This window comes from Mobula birostris, chromosome 13 (genome assembly GCF_030028105.1).
Source record: "Mobula birostris isolate sMobBir1 chromosome 13, sMobBir1.hap1, whole genome shotgun sequence".
NCBI classification, from domain to species: domain Eukaryota; kingdom Metazoa; phylum Chordata; class Chondrichthyes; order Myliobatiformes; family Myliobatidae; genus Mobula; species Mobula birostris.
In genome coordinates, this window is record NC_092382.1 from 36,971,771 (window position 1) to 36,977,621 (window position 5,851).

At 43.1% G+C, this 5,851-nt stretch overlaps 1 non-coding gene across 1 annotated transcript; it reads left to right on the plus strand.

The window, feature by feature from the left end:
- The first annotated feature begins 5,140 nt into the window (after window positions 1-5,140).
- trnap-cgg (transfer RNA proline (anticodon CGG)) lies at window positions 5,141-5,229 on the plus strand. The gene is given in 2 exon segments: window positions 5,141-5,176; window positions 5,194-5,229. It is a non-coding gene; the product is annotated as a tRNA-Pro (tRNA).
- The last annotated feature ends 622 nt before the right edge of the window (window positions 5,230-5,851 follow it).

The window sequence follows — 5,851 nt, forward strand, 5'->3', positions numbered from 1 at the left end:
TTAAAACACCGTGCAATACATTAAAATTTAAATTTAATACATGTACAGTATCGCCATTGACGCGGATAACACCAATTAACCCGTAAAGGTTCCGAGCGCAGTTTACCGGAGTTTACTTTGACAGCGGCTTCGCACTGACAAATCAAAACTGCCAGCTCTGAATCCACAAAATGAATCCGTCTCTCCGAACTTCCACTGCACATCTGTGTCAACAGCCGGTTCATTTTCAGCTGACACCACAGATAAATCTGCAAGGGAATTTCTGAAAAAAAAAAAACCACGATGTTTAGACACAGTGCTTGCATCGATACAGCAGCATCACAACTTTGTCGGTAACTGAACGACATCACAGACCAGGCACACAGGGCTGCAAATGATAGTTCGCCGATATTCTTACCAGAAACACCGATAACGGCTACGGTCAAGTAATATGTCTTTCTCACATGGTAAAATGTTTGAAGCATGCTGTGTGAAATTCAGTCTGTCTTCTAGCTGCCCGCGATCTCGCTGAAGAAACTTTAAGCTGATGAATCTCCACGGTCATTCATACTCGCTCCAGCACACTGAATATTCAGTGCTACATAAGGCTGACGGGCCTTACAACAGCTGGTATAAAAATAAGAATGATGTCATTCAATTAAAATCCCAATTGTGATGAGGTATGGAGAGCTTGAGACGAAATTACAAAATCACAAAGATGAAGAAATGACATGCGAGAAGTCAGTGAATGTTGTTGCGAAGGGTCACACCTCGGTTGCATGGTACTCATTGTTGATCTTGTCCATTCCTTGGTTCCACGGACTTTGTCATCATAGACCAATGCTCTACTGTTAGTCATCTGTTCCGTTTGACTGGCAATAAAACACAAGAAAAATTAAGACAGAGATTGATAAGTATCTGAGTAGCCAGGCCATCAAAGGTTATGGTGAGAAGGCGTGGGAGTGGGAATAAATGGGAGAATGGATCAGTTCATAATAAAATGGCGGAGCAGACTCGATGGGCCGAATGGCCGACTTCTACTCCTTTGTCTTATGGTCTTATGGTCTTATGGTTATTTGTGTGCTCTTGGTGAGAGTAAGAGTTCGGCACAGACTAAAAGGGCCGGGATGGCCTGTTTCTGTGCTGTAATTGTTATATGTTTATAGTATTACACAGTAATATAGCCTTAAAACAATAAAGCGTCCACGCTTACCATACCACCATAAGAACATGAGACGTAGGAGCAGAATTAGGCCATTCAGCACTGCCATATCATTTAATGCCCTGTCCAATCAGGAAACTCTCACCTTCTGCTTTAAATATACCCACAGAGTTGGCCTCCGCTGCAGTGTGTGACAGAACATTCCGCAGACTCACTACTCTCTGGCTAAAGAAAAAAATATCCTGCTTACCTCTATTCTAAAAGATCGCCCTTCAAATCTGAGGCTGTGCCCGCTAGTTCTGGATACCCCCACCATAGGAAACTCCTCTCCACAACTACCTTGTCTAGTCCTTTCAGTATTCGGTGGGTTTCAATGTGTGGTAATTTCTGCCTGACGTTATCCTTGCTGTTGATGCTTGGATTCCTGCTTACACATGTAAGATAAAGAACTGCAACGAAGTGTCCATTGCTATCACGGAAATCCAGAAATTGTTCAGCGACAGCACGGTAAATCTCACCTCCAGTGCTGGATCAGACTGCAGCTTACTCTTCCTCTGCCATCAAAGTCAAGTTCTCAGCATGAGCAGAAGATCCAGAGAAACGGACCCTACCCAGTCGGACACTTGTTGGAAGGGAGGAAAATGCTGACCATTTTGTCCCGGATTTGTAATGGTTTGTGAGAACGGCTGAGGAAATCGTCTGGGGCTGCGGTCACCGAGACCTCGACATTATCAAAGGCAACTCGCATTAGTCCTGCTGTTCTACAGTGTCTTCGACCTCATACCGTCAGGCACAATGTACCACGGGCTAAGAACAACGATTGTTCGGCTGGGTAACATCTTCTTCGCCCTGTGAGACTTCTGAACAGCTATTTGGCATCCATTAGACATTATTTATGGCAATGTATTTAGTGTTATTCACACATGTTTAACTATATGTTGTACCGGATATGCACTTAATGTCAACTTGTACAGTATATCTCCAGGATATATGTTTACTCTCTGGTAATATTATTGTGGTAACAATATTTTATGCCTTCTATGTGTATAGATTTTGTGTATCGCAGCTTGGTTTCAGATAAAAAGTTGATTCGTTTAGATGTATACATGTTTATGGTTAAGTGGCAGTAAATTTTAAGCTGAACTTGAATGATAAGTTTGAAGAGATTTATGTGAAAACAGAACAAGTGGGAAGAATGGTACTCGGATGCACGATTGCAAAGCAGAATGGATTCCCAGTCCATCGTTTTAACCTCACCACCACCTGGAAGGTTATTCCGCGTTCTGTATTTCTTTAGAACACACACATTCTCCATTTATGTTCAGCGCATGTGTTTCATGTTCTATGTCTATTGATATTGTACGCCCATGTTCAGCAAAATTCATGAATATGGATATGGAAAGGTTAGAGAGATATGGGCCAAACACAGGAAAATGGAAGTAGCTATCACAGGCCCCTTAGGCGCTGTGGTCGTTTTGAGCAGAAGTGTCCTACTCCATGCACAGTAACTCAGAGAACCTGTGAGTATACTGCATAGTGGAAAAATATAAAATTATTTTAAATTAACAAAGTCCAGTTGTTTTCTTTTCACACTATTTGACTTCACGTAAACAGACGTTATAGGAATTCACCAGCTGATTCTAAAATAGGAACTTTTCATGGATTGGGCAGTCACGATAAGGCGGCAGCTAAATACTATTGGCAATTTCCAAATAATCTGACCGTGTGGCTTGATGGATAAGGCGTCCGATTTCGGCTCTTGGTGTGAGATTATCAGAAGATTGCAAGCTCGAATCCTGTAACAGTGGCTAACCAGAAGGTCATGGCTACTTGCATCGATTTTGAAGTGTCACGCGCCGTGAATAAGATGACTGGGTTACTCCGCCTTCCTGGGAAAAGTAACCAAATATCGCGTCTTCCTTTCACGCAGTATTTAATTTTATATATTTTATCTGTGATATATTTAGGAAAGCACCCTCATAAACAACACGTTCGAGCTCCCTCAGCTGCTGATTGGAAGGCGAAGTGTGGTGCACATTCACAGGTCAGGCCGCAGTAGAGGAAACAATTGAACTTCTTAACTATTGGGAAAGGAGTTTTAACGCACGTTTCCCTTCCATCAGCACTGTGCGCGGGGACGGTCCTGATTGAGATGCAAAGAATTCTCACCGGAATCCAGAAACATGGTTACTTTTCAAGGAAGGACGATCGGAGATGTATGAGTTCAGTGTGAGGTGTGAGACCACTGTGTTTCCGTGTATCTTATCCCAGTCCCGCTGTGAAACTGTGAGAAATATCACTTTGCTGAGAGTATTTCAAACAATGATAATGTATCCGACGTTTACACCATATGCGGAACTAATCGTGTAAAGTTAGTTAACATCGTCAACACTTTCTGTGGGACCTTTCAAAACATCTCGTCTTCTCTAAAGGCAATCCTAAACTTTTTTTTTAATCCTAACTGCTCGCACCAAGTCCATTTGATTCCATTCTCAGTTTCTCTGTCAAAACGAGCGACATCTCATTCTAAACAGTAGTAGCAACCTGGAAAAAAAAATGCTTTCTCGGATCCCATCCCCGGAAACTTGAAAGCACATTAATCCTTTGATTGGCTGTGGTAATGAAATTAACCACAAGTTCATCCACCATGGCCAGGATAGATCAGTGGTCTAAAATTTTGTATTTAGATCGCAGTTTCCACTGGAGAGGTAGTTTCCAATCCAGAACGAGGGGTCACAGTTTGAGGATAAGGGGGAAGCCTTTTAGGACTGAGATTAGGAAAAACTTCTTCACACAGAGAGTGGTGAATCTGTGGAATTCTCTGCCACAGGAAACAGTTGAGGCCAGTTCATTGGCTATATTTAAGCGGGAGTTAGATATGACCCTTGTGGCTACGGGGATCTTGGGGTATGGAGGGAAGGCTGGTGCAGGGTTCTGAGTTGGATGATCAGCCATGATCATAATAAATGGCGGTGTAGGCTCGAAGGGCCGAATGGCCTACTCCTGCACCTATTTTTTATGTTTCTATGTTTCTATCCATGACAGTTCGGCATTCTTCCTCCCTTCCGTTCTTTGTTTTCTTCATTTTACACCCAATTCTGCTGAAGGAATTTATCTGTCATTCAGCAGATATCTCTATCATGTTGTTTTTCACGATCTTCTCTTTTTCCCCTCGGCTGTTAGCAAGACATGAAACATCCTTCACACACTCTCTCATTCCATCTCCATACTATTTTTTACCCAAACAGCAATGTGGTGATGGCATCGGCCATAACAAGCATACTCAATGTGGAGTGGGGCAAAGTGTATGATAGGTTGTACAGTTTGAATGGGAACCTTCTTGTGAATTTTGACTTCGATGGACTGAAAAGAGATAAATACAGATAGTAAATTCGGAAGGTGACGTGGCATGAGTTGAAAGGTCACGTGACGGAACAATGCTTGTCAGCGAAAGGATAATCAAAGTAACCCACCAGAATGTGAGACGAACTTGCGAAATACACACAACATGCTGGAGGAACTCAGCAGACCAGGCAACATCTCTGGAAAAGAGTACAATCGACGTGTGAATATTCGCCCTGAATAAAGTTCTTACTGTGTGCCATTTATCAAACGACTCTGCTGTTCATGAAACAAATACTTCTGTACACCCGCCTGAAATCATTCTAATTATCAGCCGTCCACCAGCCGCCGGGGCAGGGAATCGCTGAGCAGCATCACCCTGTGCAAGAAAAATATGGTCGGAATTGAGTTTTAAACACACGTCCCTTGTTTGGGTCCCTTCCACTGGCAAACGCATTCTGACGTGCACTATATCAGGGTCCGTTATATTCTAATTTTGACTGAATCAAGTAGCGAATACTCGTAATCTCATAGGAATACGGGCCTAACATATTTTGACATCAGGCTCTCCTCTCAACAGCGGAAAGGACAATGAGTTTTCTACCAATTGACTTTAAATGGCTTCGTAGTTCAGCTGTGACGCAATCTGCGAACGTGGGCTCGTTGGTCTAGTGGTATGATTCTCGCTTCGGGTGAATAAGCATACAATATGCGAGAGGTCCCGGGTTCAAATCCCGGACGAGCCCCGTTATTGGATATTATCAGCGATTTGCTTCACTATTTTTGAATTGACGCACGAGATAATTGGCTGTATGAAAAAGAAACACTGAAGAAGGAATTGGAAATAGTTTTTAAGGCAGGGAAGTTTGAAGTATCACATTTTGGAGTGTCAAACCAGCTGCGTATTCATTCTATGAATGGTAGAGCACCGGGGAGTGCAAATCAGCAGGGAGTGAGAGTGGTAGACGGGCATAGTTTGCTGAAACCCGTCTCATATGCAGAGAGACTGTGGGAAAGGTGTTGGGCACGCTGGTCTTAGGTGGTCAGTGTAGGAGTTGGGAGATTGCGTTGCTGTTACACTCTCTTGTGGAAATAGGTGTAAAATGGAAAGAGCACAGACAGTCTTTGGAAAACGATGGATCTGCATGTCGACGAGCGCTGTAGACATTTATGTGGAAGAACAAGGAACTGGCAAGTGAAATTACATTGCTTAACCTCCTCCCTTTCTCCGACCAGGACACAAGTGGCTCTAACTTGCATACAATATCGGCATATACATTTTCTGGGGTTTCGAATCGGTGCGGCCAGAAATTAGGTGACAAGCAAAACTGCTCATTCTTGTCACATTATTGTGCCAAACGCTTGGGA